Below are 19,042 nucleotides of genomic sequence, written 5' to 3' on the forward strand. Positions count from 1 at the left end.
ATGATATTTGAGACAGGAGGGTGGGGGAGAAGTAGCTGCCCACAAGGCTTGCCTAATATTTTTTCACTCTTTCAGAAATTTAACATGTGGAACAAAGCTCTTCCCCTCATCAGAATATGCCTCTCTTTATTTAGTTTTAGTTTTGCCCTGGGCTGTACAGTACTACCTGTGTGTGAAAGGCTGTGTATTTCAGCTCTGGGTAGTAAAGCACAGACGGATTTGCAAATTGGTGTGTGTTGGGGGGGACTTCAAGAGGGGCTGCCCAGTTAGGCTGCAATAGGTTGTAATAGATTGTTTTGAAGTCATTTCAGCACCAGGTGAAAAAAGAAATCACCCCAGTGCCCCCACCCCCAGCAGTCCTGTCCTGTATTTTGCTAGGACAAAGGTGGCAACCCTACTTATTAGCTCCCATCAGCTCTTGTGGATTCCTGATTTCCATGATAATGGCCTTGTTAACAACACCAGCTTCACTTGCACAAGCAAAGTTGCCTTTGGTAAGCAATGTGCCCTTTTGCTCTGCTCTTTTATCCCACTGGTGCCTTCCCTTTTTCTGTATGAGGTGGATGGAAAGAAATAGCTACGTAGCCAAAAGCTATAATCATTTTTCTGCAGACATTCCCCCCATTTTTATTGTTGCACCTTTTTGATATATCTGGTCGCTTTCTCAGAGCCACCGGTTGAATTATAATATCTTTTAGTACAGTCCATCAATCAGATTTCATCATGGGCAGACCCTATTACTGATAATGCGTCTTTTTCCTTCAGTGAACACCATAAAATCAAAAAGAGAGAGACAAGAATTGCTTCTGAAGGGATAGGAGAAGGGGGTGGTAATCAAATCGCTGTGTCCAAAACTTGACAGGAGCAACAGAGTCTTTTTTTGCCATCTGAAGAAGCTGTCTAGATATTTGGTTTGTGTGTGTGTGTGTGTGTGTGTGTGTGTGTGTGTGTTTTTAAAAAAGCAACCTCATACTACCCTGTTCTTCAAAGGATGGATGATAAAGTTATTTCATCTCCTTGGGTTGCTTTCATAAATATCAGGATCTTTCTGGTTTTGGCAGCTGTTGGAAACAAATGTAAAAATAGGATGTTTTGTATCATTATCATGTACTCTGTGAACAACATGTCAGCTTTCTCCCTGCTATGCCAAAGAGGTAGCTCAAGGTAACTTATTGAAAAGAAATGAATTAAATTGTCCGGTTGTGTAGTACAAGGCCTGGTAAAGCAATCGATAATTTTTTGGATTGCATGGCTTTGGTTTGCATGATAAACTGGCTGAAGCCGGCAGTCAAAGGAATACAGTGAACTGTCGCCAGTGTTTAAAAAAATCCAACCTGCTTATTAATATGCAACCGATTTCCAAGGTTCACTGGGAAGGAGGGGTGCAGGAACACAGTTGCTCAATCTTCCCTGACATGTTAAAATGGGGGGCTAGTGAGGGGCAGTGCACCCTCCTTGCTGAAGAGGACAAGCAACTGGTCTCTCCTCAATTCTTGCCCCTGATATAAAAACCTTGCTTAATTAGACCAAAGAACCACCTAACCTAGCATCCTGTTCTCACTGTGGTCAACCAAAAGCCTACGAGGAGCTCTCAGGCAGGTCTTGAGTGGAACAGTGCTCCTTCTCACATGTGGCTCCTAGTATTCACAGCCATACTGCCTCCAACAGTGAAGGTAGAATGCAGCCATCCATGGTTTTGTCTAACTCTCTTTTAAAGCCATCCAAGTTGGTGGCCATCGCTACATATTTGGGGAGTGAACTGCATAGTTTTAAGTATGCACTGGGTGCAGAAGTATTTGCATCTCCCAATATCCAGTTTCATTAAATTCTAATATTATGTGCTTTTGCCACCCTATCCACTTTCTCCACACCAAGCATGGTGCACCTATACCCCCCCCCACACACCCCATATGTCATGGTCCAGTTCACAGGCGATTGAAGTCCCGGCAGGGGACGTCAGGACCGGGGGCAAGATGGCGGGGTGAGAGCAGGAACGGGGGTCCAGAAGCCAGGATTCAGGAAGCCAAGGGTCCGAGGGTCAGGAAGCAAGGCATCACAAAGTCAGGGGTCTGAGGAACAAGAAGCAGGGAGTCAAGAAGCCGAGGTTCAAGGATCAGGAAGCAAGAAGCCAAACGCAGTAAGGCAGAAAATGTGTTGTTGTGGCAAAGAGCTGAAGGGAAATGCTGACCTTATAACACTTCCCAGCTCTTGCCACCAGGTGCTGTGAGTTACCAATCGGCCTCACCTGTAAGGCCGCGCCTTGCCTCTTCAGAACAAACTTAGGAAGGCCCCAGTCCTGCAAAGTCCTATTGGTCACAGGGCCTGGCTCCTGCACGCACACGTGACACCATATATATGATCTGTTTTCTCCATAAAATTGTGGCATGCATTTCTGTGCTACCCAGCCTCCTGTTTTATATAATCCTCTCCTCGGACTTTATATCTATTTTCTCCTCAATGCCACTTCTGAAGTTCTCTCAAAGCTGTTATGAAACAGAACAAGAGTAGCCAATGAGGTGCTTTTTCAGATATCAGTTCCCATCAGCCTTAGACAGCATAGCCAATAGTCAGGGATTATGGGATTTGTAATCCAGCAACACTGGGAGGGTACCACCATGTTGGCTACTCCTGAAGTAGAAATAGGAAGATAAGTGTAGGTGAGCCCTCAGTGGCCACACCCAACCTTTTGCCCTCTGCTTTCCAGGCACAGGTCTGTGCTTTAAAGCATCCTGCAGCATTTTAAAGACTAATTATAAGGCAGAGTCCACTTCATTAAATGCCTGCAGAGTTATCACCTGTTGGCAAATAGACAGATGCACACACATACGTTATTACATGGGCACAGAGAAAAGTGCCTTATAAATACTGGTGCCTGCAAACCATGAATTGTGGCCTGTGATATTTCTTTGCAGATCTCAATTATATCCAAGGTAAGAGCAGAGTGACCCATTCATAAAAGCAATCACAAGAGATTTGGGTTGGTGTGCTGGTCAGGTCACTGACTATTCTTTGAATAACAAATATTCCAAGAATACCATTATGTTGCTGGCAGCTTACGTTTTCAAAAATAAAAATAAAAATCCAGTGTGGTGTCATGTGTTAATGAGGGCAGCTTGCCCCCTAGCCCAGGTCAGAAACAAATTTAGCCCTATGGCATGGCAAGCTTCTCTTGCTAGCTGCCTACCATTTCCAGAGCTACAATTCTCAGAGTGGTTTAACAATCAATCCCTCTTCTCAGGGATCTCTGGGAATTGTGGTTCTGGAAGGTGAGCAGGGGTCTCTTAAGAACTCTCAGCATCCTTAATAAACTACAATTCCCAGAATTCTTTGGGAGAAGGTGTGACTGCTTAAACTGGTAGCAGAGTGCTTAAAATGTATGGTGTGAATGTGGTCATAGTATAAGGCAGCTTCCTGTGTTCCTAGTACTCACGTGGTTTACCTGAATCTGTGAAGCAGAGCTACATTTCTGCACATCTTCAGGTTTTGTGTGCCTATATTGAAGTATATCTGCCAAATATATAGTTGATCAGCCTGGAGAGCTCAGATGGTTAAGGTAGTATAACAGTGGTAAGAGATTTATAGTTTGAATAATACAAAAATAAAATAAAATAGGCAGTGCTTCCTAGATTAGAAATAAAGAAGTGGATCAAAAGGTCAAACCTTGGAGGTCATAGCTAGGTTCATGGAGACGGCAGCAGCCAAAGGCTGCATTCCTGCTTGACACTGCCAAATGCACTTGGCAGGTATGAATCTGGAACTGATGGGCAATATGAGAAAGGCCCTTTTCTTTCAAACGCTGACCTTTGTGCATTACACCAGCTCCAATGGCAGCTCATAAAATCCCCTCGTCCAACATTACCTTTTATAGTCCTCATTCTGATAGAACGTGTAGAGCCCGGTTATGGCCCAGGAAGCTTTCTGAATCGGAATGTTTAGTGAAGTCCAGTGCAGCAGAACTTAATATCCAACAAGAGACAAATATTTACAGACACAAGCACACAAAACCCACCTACTGCAGCGTTGAGCACACACAATGACTACAGAACACTGTAAAGTTATACAGGGCATTTAGAGACTTTCTCGGCCACATTGAACAAATAAATATATTTGATTTCAAAGACAAAATGATAAGGCATGCTGCTATTTCACCACAGGCATTGGGGAGCTTGGGATTGATCATTCTCAAGTTATTTTTCCCAGGTAGGGGAAAAATATTTTTAAAAACCAAACAATAACTTATGAAATCTTTGAACTTCTTGTGAAAAATAAAAAATGGGATAGTCTAAGGATAGGCAGAATTGCTAAGCTCAGTTCATAAATGTTTAGCAGAACAAAAGAGATCCAATTTTGCTAAAAAACTGCTGAAGTGGACTTCTAAATTGAGAGTGAATGTTGCAGTCCATTTGGCGCTTGTAGCTTGTGGAGCTACCCAGGTCACTGTGGAGTCAGTGGTGAAAGTGAACCTGCACCATGGCCCAGTTAATGAGTGGAGAGCCATGCCATGCCTAGGGGTCATTCCCAGGCTATGCTATTCCTGGAACTGACCTGTAATCTATAAGAAATATGTTTTGAGTTTGGGCCTGAAACTGGACAGTTTTAAGCAGAGGCTGAGAACTTGTCACCTAATCAGTGCTGATCTTTGGGTGATCTTGGAACTGTATGGAGGTGTTTGGCTCGCACATAAGCATAATGGAAGCTTAAATCTAAGTTTCCCACACCCACAGGGCCTTTGAAGCTTAGGACAGCAGAGTTCTTGAGCTTTTTCACTCCTCTCCAAAGCTCTGTGAAGGTAATAAATCAAAGGAACCAGGGAATGCAAGTGAAGTTGCTGAGGTTATCTGCTGAGAGAGAAATTGACCTGAGTGTTCATGCTCTGATTTATGAAGAGGAGGCCTACAGTAAGGCATGAGGCTCCTCAATGACGCTTACGGGTGTGGGATTGACAAATGCCTTAACAGAAGGGTATGGTATGCCTTCACCCCGGTATGGCTCCCCTTTATCACATACACAGCCCAACAGGACAATGACAATAATCCACCAACAGCATACAAATCAATATGGCTAACCTGATCCAAAACACCCACCCACCTCACTCACACACGAAAACAAAGATCACCACAGCCAATCACAAGCAAACAATCACACCCTAAGCCAACCCCAACCTCTCTCACCACCAAAGGAACACAAGTGAACAACACAAGCAACGCTGACACCAAACTCTACATACATTAAACATAATAGAAACACCGCCACCCGACCCCACCCCCATCCATCCCCCCCTCTCCCCACCCCCCCTTTCTTTTTTATTTCTGTTTTCTTCTCCCCCTAATGCCTCAACAAATGAAACGGATTTGTAAAAACGTTACATGGAAGAAGAAGAAGAAAAAAAAAATACGAGGCACTACCCTTCTGTAAAACAAGAAAATCCTTAATAAAAAAATAAATAAAAAAATAAAAAAATAAAAAAAGAAGGGGAAGAGCAGGACGAGCAAGTGCAAAAAATAAGAAGAGGTTGAAGGGCTGATTGGGCCACTGCCCTCCAATGGTCAGAGGAAGAAATAAAAGCAGTTTCAACCCAGGTGGCTGAAATCACTAAAACTGCTAATGAGGCAACATTACTGGCTTCAGACAGTCAAACTGAATTGGAGCTATTAAAAATGGTGAATGCTGACATTGAGCTGAAGCTAGAGGAGCACTCCAAACAGGAGCACGGAAGGAATTTTAGAGTGAGTGAGGTCCAAGGGAAAGAGGGAGGAAGGGGACAGATATGCCACTTTCCTGGTGGGCTGGTTTAAAAGCCTGAATCTTGATCGCCCCTTTTCCCTTGATGATTTTGAGAGGGCCCATAGGGCGTTGGGTCCATGGGCCCATAGTGATGGCTCCCCTTACAACATAATTATTCAGTAAGAAGGACTCTGTTTTTAGGGCACCCTGCAACTTCAGGGAACTAAACTATAAGCAGCCATTAAGAGAGATTTTCCTGGATAGCTGCCTTGAAATTCTGAAGAGGAGGTGAGCGTTCATGTCCTCCACAACAGTGCTGGAAAAAAGCTAGAATCCCTTATCACTGGCGGTTCCCTTTCAAGCTCATTGTGCCATGAGCAGGCAAGTTTCTAACAGTTAGTGATGAGAGGCAAGCTGAGCAAGTGTTAGTTGATCTAAGAATCACTTACTCTGACACAGGCCCTCCCTCAGAGTCAGACCACCTCCAGGAAAGCAGAGGCAGAATGTAATATGAAGAAAGCATGTCAGGAGAAAAGAGAGGGCCATACCTAAACCACTGTGTTGTTTGCAATTTGAGCCACAAGCCTCTGCAAGGTGCAGCCAAGAACTGTTACATTCTTTGCTTGTGCCTCATGGAGGAAGAGGGCCTCTGCTGCCCCTCCAAAAAACAAGAACAACAACCCAGGTGCTTTGAGACGGTTTCTCCAGTTTGCCCTATTCCCAAAGTGTGTGTGGGGGGGGTTGCACCCTGGTACTTCTTAGATTTTGTGTTTCCTTTCTGGTTCCAGTGGGGTCTAGTTGTTTTTGCAGAGTGCAAGTAATATTTTACTTGACTGGGCTGGGACTGGACATTGTATCATATGCTACAGTATCCAGACCTCTGACTTTCATAGAATCATAGAATAGAATCATAGAATCATAGAGTTGGAAGAGACCACAAGGGCCATCGAGTCCAACCCCCTGCCAAGCAGGAATCACCATCAGAGCACTCCTGACATATGGTTGTCAAGCCTCTGCTTAAAGACCTCCAAAGAAGGAGACTCCACCACACTCCTTGGCAGCAAATTCCACTGTCGAACAGCTCTCACTGTCAGGAAGTTCCTCCTAATGTTTAGGTGGAATCTTTTTTCTTGTAGTTTGGAACCATTGCTCCGTGTCCGCTTCTCTGGAGCAGCAGAAAACAACCTTTCTCCCTCCTCTATGTGACATCCTTTTATATATTTGAACATGGCTATCATATCACCCCTTAACCTCCTCTTCTCCAGACTAAACATGCCCAGCTCCTTTAGCCGTTCCTCATAAGGCATCGTTTCCAGGCCTTTGACCATTTTGGTTGCCCTCCTCTGGACACGTTCCAGTTTGTCAGTGTCCTTCTTGAACTGTGGTGCCCAGAACTGGACACAGTACTCCAGGTGAGGTCTGACCAGAGCAGAATACAGTGGCACTATTACTTCCCTTGATCTAGATGCTATACTCCTATTGATGCAGCCCAGAATTGCATTGGCTTTTTCAGCTGCCGCGTCACACTGTTGGCTCATATCAAGTTTGTGGTCAACCAAGACTCCTAGATCCTTTTCACATGTACTGCTCTCAAGCCAGGTGTCACCCATCTTGTATTTGTGCCTCTCATTTTTTTTGCCCAAGTGCAATACTTTACATTTCTCCCTGTTAAAATTCATCTTGTTTGTTTTGGCCCAGTTCTCTAATCTGTCAAGGTCGTTTTGAAGTGTGATCCTGTCCTCTGGGGTGTTAGCCACCCCTCCCAGTTTGGTGTCATCTGCAAATTTGATCAGGATGCCCTTGAGTCCATCATCCAAGTCGTTGATAAAGATGTTGAATAAGACCGGGCCCAAGACAGAACCCTGTGGCACCCCACTAGTCACTCTTCTCCAGGATGAAGAGGAACCATTGATGAGCACCCTTTGGGTTCGGTCAGTCAGCCAGTTACAAATCCACTGAGTGGTAGCATAGTCAAGTCCGCATTTTACCAGCTTCTTTACAAGAATATCATGGGGCACCTTGTCAAATGCCTTGCTGAAATCAAGGTAGGCTACATCCACTGCGTTCCCTTCATCTACCAGGCTTGTAATTCTGTCAAAAAACGAGATCAGGTTAGTCTGACATGACTTATTTTTCAGAAATCCATGCTGACTATTGGTGATCACAGCATTCCTTTCTAGGTGCTCACAGACTGTTTGCTTAATGATCTGCTCCAGAATCTTCCCTGGTATTGATGTCAGACTGACTGGGCGGTAATTATTTGGGTCCTCTCTTTTCCCCTTTTTGAAAATAGGGACAACATTTGCCCTCCTCCAGTCTGCCGGGACTTCACCTGTTCTCCAGGAATTCTCAAAGATGACTGCCAGTGGTTCTGAGATCACATCTGCCAGTTCTTTTAATACTCTTGGATGCAGTTCCTCTGGCCCTGGAAACTTGAATACATCTAAACTAGCCAAGTATTCTTGTACTATCTCCTTAGTTATTCTGGGCAGTGTTTCCTCTGCTGAATCATTTGCTCCAAATTCTTCAGAAGGGGCATTGTTTTCTTTATCAGAGAAGACTGAGGCAAAGAAGGCATTGAGGAGTTCAGCCCTTTCGGTATCCCCTGTTTGCATTTCACCATCTTCTCCTCTGAGCGACCCCACTGTTTCTTTGTTCTTCCTTTTGCTACGAACATACCCACAAAAGCCTTTTTTGTTGCGACAAGGGCCAAAAAACGAACAGGAGATAGAAGAATTTATTGGAAAATACGGCCTACCAAAAATCTCTGAAAATAATAGAAGGAGTTTAAATGAGAAAATTACAGATCAAGAAATAGAGAGCGCCATTCAGGATATGCAGCTGGGAAAATCACCAGGACCAGATGGACTAACTGCGAGATACTATAAAGCATTGAAGGATTGGTTAATACAACCATTGAAAGAAGTTTGCAATCAAATTTTGGAAGGGAAAAAGGCTCCCGAATCGTGGAAGGAAGCATTCATCTCACTTATACCGAAGACAGAAACTGAGAAACATCAAGTTAAGAATTACCGCCCTATATCACTCTTGAATGTGGATTATAAAATTTTTGCAGACATTTTAGCAAAAAGATTTAAAAAAGTTTTGTTAGAGGAGATTCACAGGGACCAAACTGGCTTTCTACCAGGCAGGCAATTGTCAGACAATGTGAGGAATATTATAGACATTTTAGAACTTCTGGAAACTGACATAAATAGAAAAGCTGTTTTGATTTTTGTGGATGCAGAGAAAGCCTTTGACAATATTTGTTGGAGTTTTATGAAGAGGAATCTCCAAGGGATGGGGGTAGGCAAAAACTTTGAAAATGGTATAAGTGCAATTTACTCTGAGCAAAAGGCCAAACTAATTGTAAATGGTATGGTTATGGACGAAATTCCAATAGAGAAAGGGACACGACAGGGATGCCCAATTTCCCCTCTATTGTTTATATCGGTACTGGAGGTTTTCCTAAATATGATTAGAAGAGACCAGCTGGTTAAAGGTATACAGGTCGGAACTAAACATTATAAGTTAAGAGCATTTGCAGATGATCTAGTCTTGACATTACAACAGCCAGAAACCAGTACAAAAAGAGTTTTGGAACTTATTGAAATATTTGGTCAGGTAGCAGGTTTTAAATTAAATAAACATAAGACAAAGGTGTTGGAAAAAAATCTCACGGTGGGGGAAAAAGATAGTTTTCAAAGAGAAACTGGTTTGGAAATTACTAAAAAGGTAAAATATCTGGGGGTGAATTTAACATCTAAGAATGTGAACCTATTTAAAGACAATTATGAGAAATGCTGGGCCGAAGTGAAGAAAGATTTCGATATATGGTCAAGATTGAGACTTTCCTTGTTAGGCCGAATTGCTGTTATCAAGATGAATGTATTGCCGAGATTGTTATTTCTGTTCCAGACATTGCAAATTTTAGATAAGATGGACTGTTTCAAGAAGTGGCAGAAAGATATATCTAAATTTGTCTGGCAGGGCAAAAAACCCAGAATAAAATTTAAGATTTTGACTGATGCAAAGGATAGAGGGGGCTTTGCCCTGCCGGACTTAAAACTTTATTATGAAGCAGCGGCTTTTTGCTGGCTGAAACCATGGCTACTTCTTGAGAATACAGACATTCTGGACCTGGAAGGTTATGATAATAGTTTTGGTTGGCATGCATATTTATGGTATGACAAGGTAAAGGTACATAGAAATTTTAAAAACCATATTGTTAGGAAAGCATTGTATAATGTATGGAACCGATATAAAGATTTGCTTGAAAGTAAAACCCCCAGGTGGTTGTCACCAATGGAAGCTAAGGCGGTAAAAAGACTGAACATGGATACAGAGTGGCCAAAATATTGTGAAATTATAGAATATGATGGTGAAAAGTTGAAACTACAGAGTTTTGAGAAATTGAAACCCAAAGTTCGAGATTGGTTACATTATTTCCAGATCAATGAAACTTTTAAGCAGGACAGAAAACTAGGATTTCAGAAGGAGAGGTCAAAGTTAGAAACAGAATTGCTAGAACCCAATACCAAGAATCTGTCTAGAATGTATAATCTGCTGCTAAAATGGAATACACAGGATGAAACGGTTAAATCAGCTATGATTAAGTGGGCACAGGATATTGGTCATGATATTATGTTTGCTGACTGGGAGCAGTTATGGACCACAGGTATTAAATTTACGGCATGTAGTGCCCTGAAAGAGAACATAATGAAAATGATCTATAGGTGGTACATGACTCCAGTCAAGCTTGCAAAGATATATCATTTGCCCAATAACAATTGTTGGAAGTGCAATGAATGTGAAGGAACTTTTTATCACCTTTGGTGGACCTGCCCAAAGATTAAGGCCTACTGGGAAATGATCTATAATGAAATTAAGAAAATCCTTAAGTGGACATTTGTAAAGAAACCGGAGGCTTTTCTCCTGGGCATGGTCGGCCAATTGGTACCAAAGAAAGATAGGACCTTTTTTATGTATGCAACAACAGCAGCAAGAATCCTTTTGGCGAAGTATTGGAAGACTAAAGAATTACCTACTCTGGAAGAATGGCAGACCAAGGTGACTGAATTTATGGGATTGGCAGAGATGACCGGCAGAATTCGTGACCAGAAGAAAGAGACAGTGGAGGAGGACTGGAAAAAATTTAAAATCTATCTTAAAAATTGTTGTAAAATTTCGGAATGTTAAGATGTCAAGGGATTGGATACAAAGAATTACAGCTATAAATTGAAATTTATAAAATAGAATTTTTTTTTTAAAGAGAATTAAATATAAAAATGGGATGAAGAATTGCTAAAAATTTTTAAAATTTGGATGCAGGGAAGGGGAGGTTTGGGGAAGTCGTGTTATGTTTATTTGTTTTTTGTTTATGTTGTAAAATCAATAAAAATTATTTTAAAAAAAAAAAACAAAAGCCTTTTTTGTTGCTTTTAACCTCTCTAGCAAGCCTGAGTTCATTCTGTGCTTTAGCTTTTCTGACTTTGTGTCTACACGTGCTGGCTATTTCTTTGAATTCCTCTTTGGTGGTTTCCCCCCTTTTCCATTTTTTGTACACATCCTTTTTTAATCTTAACTCAGTTAAAAGTTCTTTAGATAGCCACCCTGGCTTCTTTAGGCACCTTCCATGTTTCCGTCTCATTGGTATTGCCTGAAGTTGTGCTTTTACTATCTCCCTCTTAACAAACTCCCAGCCATCATGAACTCCCTTTCCTTTTAGTATTACTGTCCATGGGATCTCACCCAGCACTTCCCTAAGTTTTATGAAGTCGGCTTTCTTAAAGTCAAGAAATTGAGTCCTAGTATGCTTGGCTGCTCCTTTCCGCTGTATAGTAAACTTCAGAAGAGCATGATCACTCGCGCCTAATGATCCTTCCACTTCTACCCCACTAACCAGGTCATCAACATTGGTTAGGACCAGATCTAAAATGGCTGTTCCTCTTGTTGCTTCTCCCACTTTCTGGACAATGAAGTTGTTTGCAAGGCCAGTGAGGAATCTGTTTGACCTTATGCTCTTGGCTGAGTTTGACATCCAGCAAATATCTGGGTAATTGAAGTCCCCCATTACTACTATCTCCCTTCCTTTTGCATGCTTGGCCATCTGTTCCAGGAAGGCATCATCTATGTCCTCCGTTTGGCTTGGGGATCTATAGTAAACTCCCACAATGAGGTCCCTGTTATTCTTCTCTCCCTTAATTTTGACCCAAATGCTCTCACTTTGGCTTTGAGGTTCTAAATCTTGGATCTCTTCACAGGTATACACATCCCTGACATATAACGCCACTCCTCCTCCTTTCTTGTCTGGTCTGTTTCTCTGAAATAGATTGTATCCCTCCATTATTACATTCCAGTCGTGGGACTTATCCCACCAGGTTTCAGTGATGCCTATTATGTCATATTTAGTTTGCTGTACCAAGAGCTCAAGCTCGTCTTGTTTATTACCCATGCTTTGCACATTAGTGTACAGACATTGAAGTCCATTAATCATTCCCCCGTGTCTCTTATTTAAGGATTTTTTCCTCCCATCACTAGGTCTGCGTGCTGTTTGCTCCATTTGGTCTATGACATTTGGACTCCTACCTTCAGGAGCACTGTCTCCCTCCCCCACATTAGTCAGTTTAAAGCCCTCCTGATGAGGTTTCTGAGATTTTTGGCAAAAACATTCCGCCCAACCATTGTGAGGTGCAGCCCATCGCTTGCCAGAAGTCCATCTTCAAGAAACTGCTGTCCGTGATCTAAGAATCCAAAACGTTCCTGTTTACACCATTTGCGAAGCCAGCTGTTCACTTCCACGATTTTTCTCTCTCTCCCTGGGCCACGTCGTTCAACTGGGAGGACAGATGAGATGACAATTTGTGCATTTAATTGCTTCAATTTCCTGCCCAGAGCCTCATAGTCTCTTTTGATCTTCTGGAGGCTATTGCTTGCAGTGTCATTGGTTCCCACATGAACCAAGAGGAAGGGGTATTTGTCAGTGGGTTTTATGATTCCTTGCAGTCGTTCAGTTACATCTTGGATCTTAGCCCCGGGGAGACAGCACACTTCCCGAGACATCTTGTCAGGCCCACAGATCACTGCTTCTGTTCCCCTCAGTAGGGAATCCCCTATCACCACTACACGCCTCCTCTTAGGTTTGGTCGGGGTTCTTCCGTGAGCTGTCCGTTCCAAGGTCGCCTGCACGTTCCCTGAAGACTGACTTTGCTTCTCGTCTTCATATACCTGATCGACTGTAATGAGGGAGAGATTCTCAAACGGAGTCTGCTCTTCGTCTTCCATGCTAGGGGAGAGGACCTCAAAGCGATTGTGTATTTCTAAACAATCAGAGCGAACCCTGGGCTTCCTACTTCTTTGAGTCACGTTTCTCCATATATCTGGCTCCTGTGTTGGTGAACTAGCCTCCTTCTCAGGGGAGTCCCCTGTCTCCTCCTTGGTGGAGATGGTGTGCTCTGTTGCTTCCAAGAAGAGCTCCAGCTCTCTAATTCTTTGGAGCGTAGCTACACGTTCCTCCAGTTGCTGGACTTTGTCTTTTAAGAGGGCAATCAACATGCAATCAACATGCAATTGCTGCAGGTAAAGCTGCCTGCAACCTTTGGCAAGATGGCAAACATTGTGCAGGAACCGCAGGTGACTGCAGCTGTTCCCTCACTCTCCATCTTGAGAATGTGTCGTAGACTTTGTATGTCTAGGCTGAGCCAGGCCTTGAAGATACTTCCCCTCAGCATGAAGGGACTAGATCCAGCAATGAGTGGGAGCCGTGTTGAAAAAGGAACCCTCAGACATCCTTTTATGAAGGGAGACACATAAGTAAAAGCCTGCTAAATACTGGTTGCTACCAGGACATCAGCTAAGGCAGTGGTTTTCTGTGAGATGTGAAACACAACAAGAACAGTCAAGTACAACATTCCTAGAGTGAACATGTTTACACATGGGGAGGAATGTTTGTCCAGCCAGCAGGTAAACTTCCTGTTTCCTTCTGGGCTGGGACAGACATCCTCTGTATGTGACTAGAGGTGGGTGTGGCCTCACCTGTGCAGATAATGACAAAAGCACAGGGCAGGGCAGCCATCTCTCTCTCTATGACTACTTTCGTAGAAGAAGCAACATCTGCTTAGCCAAAGATGCTCTCTTGGCCTCCAGCCAAGAGAGGACAAAGGGATTGTCTCTTTATGGGATAGTTTCCAGGTGTATGTTACTTTTCTAAGCTAAGTCTGCCTTCTGGGATCCAATTGTGAACAGAATGTGAGTGAGTAAAATCTTTTTATACTTTTATAGAAGACTGTGTCATGTCTCAACTTTTATGAGGGAATAAGAGGGAAATACCAGAACAGTTATTATAGAGGCTTTAGCGAGCCTGAGCAAACACATCCGCTGTGAGTTTAAAAAGGGGAATGTTACTCTGCTAAATTGTGAACTTGTTTACACAAGTTGGAAAGGCTATAATCAAACAATATATCCTCTCCTGCATCCCTGAACATTCCCATATTTTCAACCAGTATGCCAGGGCACCCTGGGGTGCCTTGAATGATGGTCAGGGGTGCCACGGGCAACACTGGCCTCTGCCCCTCTTTTCTTCCCTCCCTGCTCTGATGCCCTCTTGCATCTCTGCCTGCCAAAGGCTTGCACAGCTGTTTGTTGCAGCAGCCCTGGCTACAAGCTCCCCAGGCAAATGGTGCCTCTGGGGCTGGCCAAGGGGTGCTGGTTGCCAGGAGCTGAGGCAGCCTCAGAGTAAGCAAGCAAGCAAGCAAGCAAGCAGCCAAGAGAACTAACACACCCAGCCCTAGCTGTTGGGAATGGACAGACAAGTCCCAGGCCCCTGTGGACAATGTAAGGAGGCACCTCTCTTTGAGGCAGAGGGGGCAGCTCAGAGACCAGGGGCAGCAACAGAGAACTCCCAAGTAGAGGGGAGAGGAGAGGAGGCTGAGGGAATAGTTCACAAGGGAGGGTGTTTGAAAAAGGATGAGAGGCTGCCAGCTCTGCAGGCAAGGGGCGACATAGCTGGGCTCCTGAGACCCACAGTAAGGGAACAGTTAGGGCTAGAGGCACCAGCTTGAGGGAGATTACGGGGTAGGGGGACGTCAGGACGTCACTCACATAGCATCGTGCTCTCCTAAACCAGGCAGAAGCTTCCCAGGCTTTAGAAAGGGGGCACTAGGTTTTTATATTTCAATACTCTTAATTTACTGGGAACATTTAGAGGACTAGCTTAGTCCCCCTAGTCCACTGACCACATGCCACTGCCCTACAGGGGTGCCGCAGAAAGAATGTACTTGGTCAAGGGAGCTGTGGACTCTAAAAGATTGAAAACCTCTGGGCTAGGGGAACAATATTCTGCTGCTGCAAATTCTAAGTCACACGGTGTTGCCATCTTAATAGTGCCCTCTAGTGGTGGAACAAATGCGGATTGTTGTTGGCATTCATCTATTTTGGGAGACAGTGGGGAGTGCTCTTTTCGGGGTGAAGTCAAACTCTGGAAGGTTACAGCGCTTGCTGTGGCTGAAGAGATTGAGACTGGAGAGACATGTTTGGTTGTAGCTGGAGCAGATGGGTGTGTCCCATTGTACTACTTCAAGTTGCACTATGACATTTCTTCTCTCTGCAGTTATTCTTCCTCAGGTCACTGCTGTGGATACACAACCTGTCTGTCTGTCTCCAGGCACAGCAGTTGTCTGCAATGGTTTTCCATAGGGCAGCGTCAATGTTGCCAGCCTTCATGTCATGCTTGCAGACATCTTTGTAACACAGAGTTGGCCTGGTGGCTGAAGCCAGCTCCCCACAAAGGACATCCTTGGGGATCCTGCCATCTTCCATTCGGTGGACCTGACCAAGCCAATGTAGACATCACTGAGACAGGAGTGGGAACATGCTAGAAATGTGGGCTTGGGGGAGCATGTTTTCATTGTTAGCTATGCACTTGTGGAATGCTCTGTCTTTTAGTTTTAGGTACCATGCAAAAAACAACAACAACAAAAAACCTTTCTACCAGGGCTCTGGCCATTAGTTTGAAGGGATTTTAAGTATTTATGACCTATTTTCTTTGGGTGGGATCTGTTAGACTTGTCTTTGGATAGTTGTGTTTGTTTGTTAAGTTTTTATTGATTCTGTTTGTTGTAATTAGTTTTTAGTATTTCTATTGTGTTTGTAAGTTGCTTTGAGTCATTTTTATGAGTAAAGAGACTAAAAAACAATTTAAAACATTTTGTGGTAGTGTAGCCAATCTGGTAGCACAGAGCTTCACCAGCATTGGTGCAGCCTACCTGGATGGGGCTGGAAGTGGGGCTGGGGGTGATGTGTGGGTACATTGGCAGAAGCAATCTAACACTCCTGTTAGTACATCCACAGAGTCCCCCCCCCCATCCTGTCAAACTGCAGCAATGCCCCACTTCACCCCCATTTAGGGAAGCTATATCAGTGTCTCATTCCAACCCAGTGGCATTGCAAGGGGGGGTGCCCCGGGTGCCATGTCTGGGGTGTGTATGACAAGAAGGCACCCCACGGGGTGCTCACCCCACAGCCCTTGGGCAAGGCTGCGTGAGAAGCCATCACGCTACCACAGCCACATGTGGAGGATCCTCCATTTGCAGCTGCAGCTGTCTGTATGGTGTTTGAGCAGTGCTGGTGGCAAACCACTATGTACAACGCATGCGCTGTACATAGCGACACCACACATTTGCTGTACAGAGCGGTTTGCCACCAGTGCTGCCTGAGCACCATATGGATGGCGGTGGGATCCCTCCATCACCACTACAGCCGCAAGTGGAGGATCCCTTCGCAGCCGCTGCAGCCACGAGCAAAGGATCCCGCCACCGTTCGTATGGCGCTCGGGCAGCGCCTATGCCAAACCGCTACATATAATGCATGCACGGTGTCGCACACATGCACTGTACATAGTGACTCCGCACATGCATCATTTGTAGCAGTACAACACATGCGCAGCCGACGGTTTGCCCTGCCCCAGGTGTCGGTTAGCCTTCGTTTGCCCCTGTTCCAACCCTGTCCAGATAATGACCCACTCTGGCCCCATCCATGTAAACTGAAGTGAAGAAGAAGAAGAGTTTGGATTTGATATCCCGCCTTTCACTCCCTTTAAGGAGTCTCAAAGCGGCTAACAATCTCCTATCCCTTCCTCCCCCACAACAAACACTCTGTGAGGTGAGTGGGGCTGAGAGACTTCAAAGAAGTGTGACTGGCCCAAGGTCACCCAGCAGCTGCATGTGGAGGAGCGGAGAGGCGAACCCGGATCCCCAGATTACGAGACTACTGCTCTTAACCACTACACCACACTGGCTCCCCAAGGGGGGCCGTGTGGTAGCCCCATCCAGATAAATTGCTGCATTGCCCCACTCCAGTCTCATCTAGGGAAGCTGTAGAAATGCCCCATTTGAGCCCTGTTCCAATAACCAGATAAAAAGCAGCAGTACTCCCCCACTCCAGCCCCATCTAGCTAAGCAGTGTGCCCCACCACATCAGCTTCTAGTACATAATGCTAATACGCTTTCTAAATGGCACCTTTTCTTTTTTCTGTTTGATACCCGCTCACACTCTGTATCTCCTCCCCCACCTCTCATTATTTTTCTTCTCCTTTCGCTCAGGGTGACTCCATCCACAGTGGCTACGGGAAAAGGTTTTAAATCACACAAGGTGCATATGGCAGGCAACCCTGCAATGAATAATCTATGGGATTGGCCCATAAACAACAGGGCTTCTCCTTTTTCCCTAACCAAGAAGGCTCACTTTGCTAAAATTATGGCAGGGCGCTTAGAAAACCCAGCTTGTTAATAATGGACTCCCCAACCCAGTGCTACTGAACCAAACGCAAAAGCAACACAGAGGAAAGATCTGATATTAAAAATGCAAGACTTGAGCAACTGCATAAATCAGAACAATGAATGGGCATAAAAACAATGAATGGGAATAATTTCAGTGTGGCTCTTTCCAAGATCCCCCCACCCAGATCCTGTCCTGATCTGCAGCGCTTCAGACTTTTTAGTTTAGAGAAAAAGCACGTAGGAGGTGACATATTAGAAGTTTATGGAATTATGCATGGCATGGAGAAAGGGAATTGAGCAAAGTCCCTCCCCCACCTCCCTCATAACATTAGAACTCATGGAGACCCAGTGAAGCTGATTGTGAAGCTACTTCTTCATGCAGGGCAGAGTTCAACTATGGAACTCATTCCCACAGGAGACAGCAATGGCCAGCAACCTAGAGGGCTTTAAGAGATGATTAGACAAATTCATGGAGGAGAGGGTTGTGGAAGGCTACTAGCCAGTAAATGCCTCTGAATACCAGTTCCTGGGAAACCACAGGAAGCGACAGTGCTCTTGTGCGTTGCTCCTGTCTGAGGGATTCCCCACAGGCCTCTGGCTGGCCACTGTGTGAGCAAGATGCTGGAACAGATGAGCCATTGGCATGATCCAGCAGGTTCGTCATATGTTCTCACATTTGTTTCTACGACCACCTGGAAATTTGCCCTGGGAAATCCCTCACATCACACGACCCAATAGCTTGAAGTGACGGGACAGGGTGTCAGTGTCCTTCCAGGTAAGCAGAGGGGTAGAATCCCATTCTTTTTTCAGATGAGCAGTGCTAAGACTGGGCTTGAGGTTCCACCCAGCAGATGTTAGATTGATGAGAGCCTTTCATGGCCAGCTCACCTAATTATTATTATTATTATTATTATTATTATTATTATTATTATTATTATTTATACCCCGCCCATCTGGCTGGGTTTCCCCAGCCACTCTGGGTGGCTTCCAACAAAATATTAAAATACAATAGGCTTTTATTAAAATCCAGCTGATGGAGAACCTGTTTGTCTTATTCTGCTGGTCAGTATACAACAACAAAGGAATGCAGAGAATTGAATAGAATCAAAACATACCAACACAACTATGCCTGTGATTTTCAGCTACTTTGGCCCACCTTTAGATTCCCCATTATAAGCAATGGGGAGGTTTGTTTCATATGAAGCGACTCAGGAACTGAATTGAAGATCAAAGCTTGAGGGAGCACAGAGAGACCCAGAAACAGAAGGCAATTTTAAAAAGCACACAGACATAAGGTGAAACTTGGGTCATGTGCACACCCTTAGTTCATACATATGTCTATACATAGTCCTTTGAATCAGTGTTCTTCAATCTTGGATTCCCAGGTGTTGTTGGACTACAATTCCCATCATTCCCAGCCAGCTTAGCCAAGGGACACCCAAGGATGAAGAGCACTTTCTTTAGATAGTCTGGCCCTACTCTGTGAAAATCACAGTGTATCTGAAGAAGTGTGCATGCACACGAAAGCTCATACCAAGAACTGA

This window comes from Podarcis erhardii (genome assembly GCF_964252035.2).
Source record: "Podarcis erhardii genome assembly, chromosome: 7".
Lineage (NCBI taxonomy): Eukaryota > Metazoa > Chordata > Lepidosauria > Squamata > Lacertidae > Podarcis > Podarcis erhardii.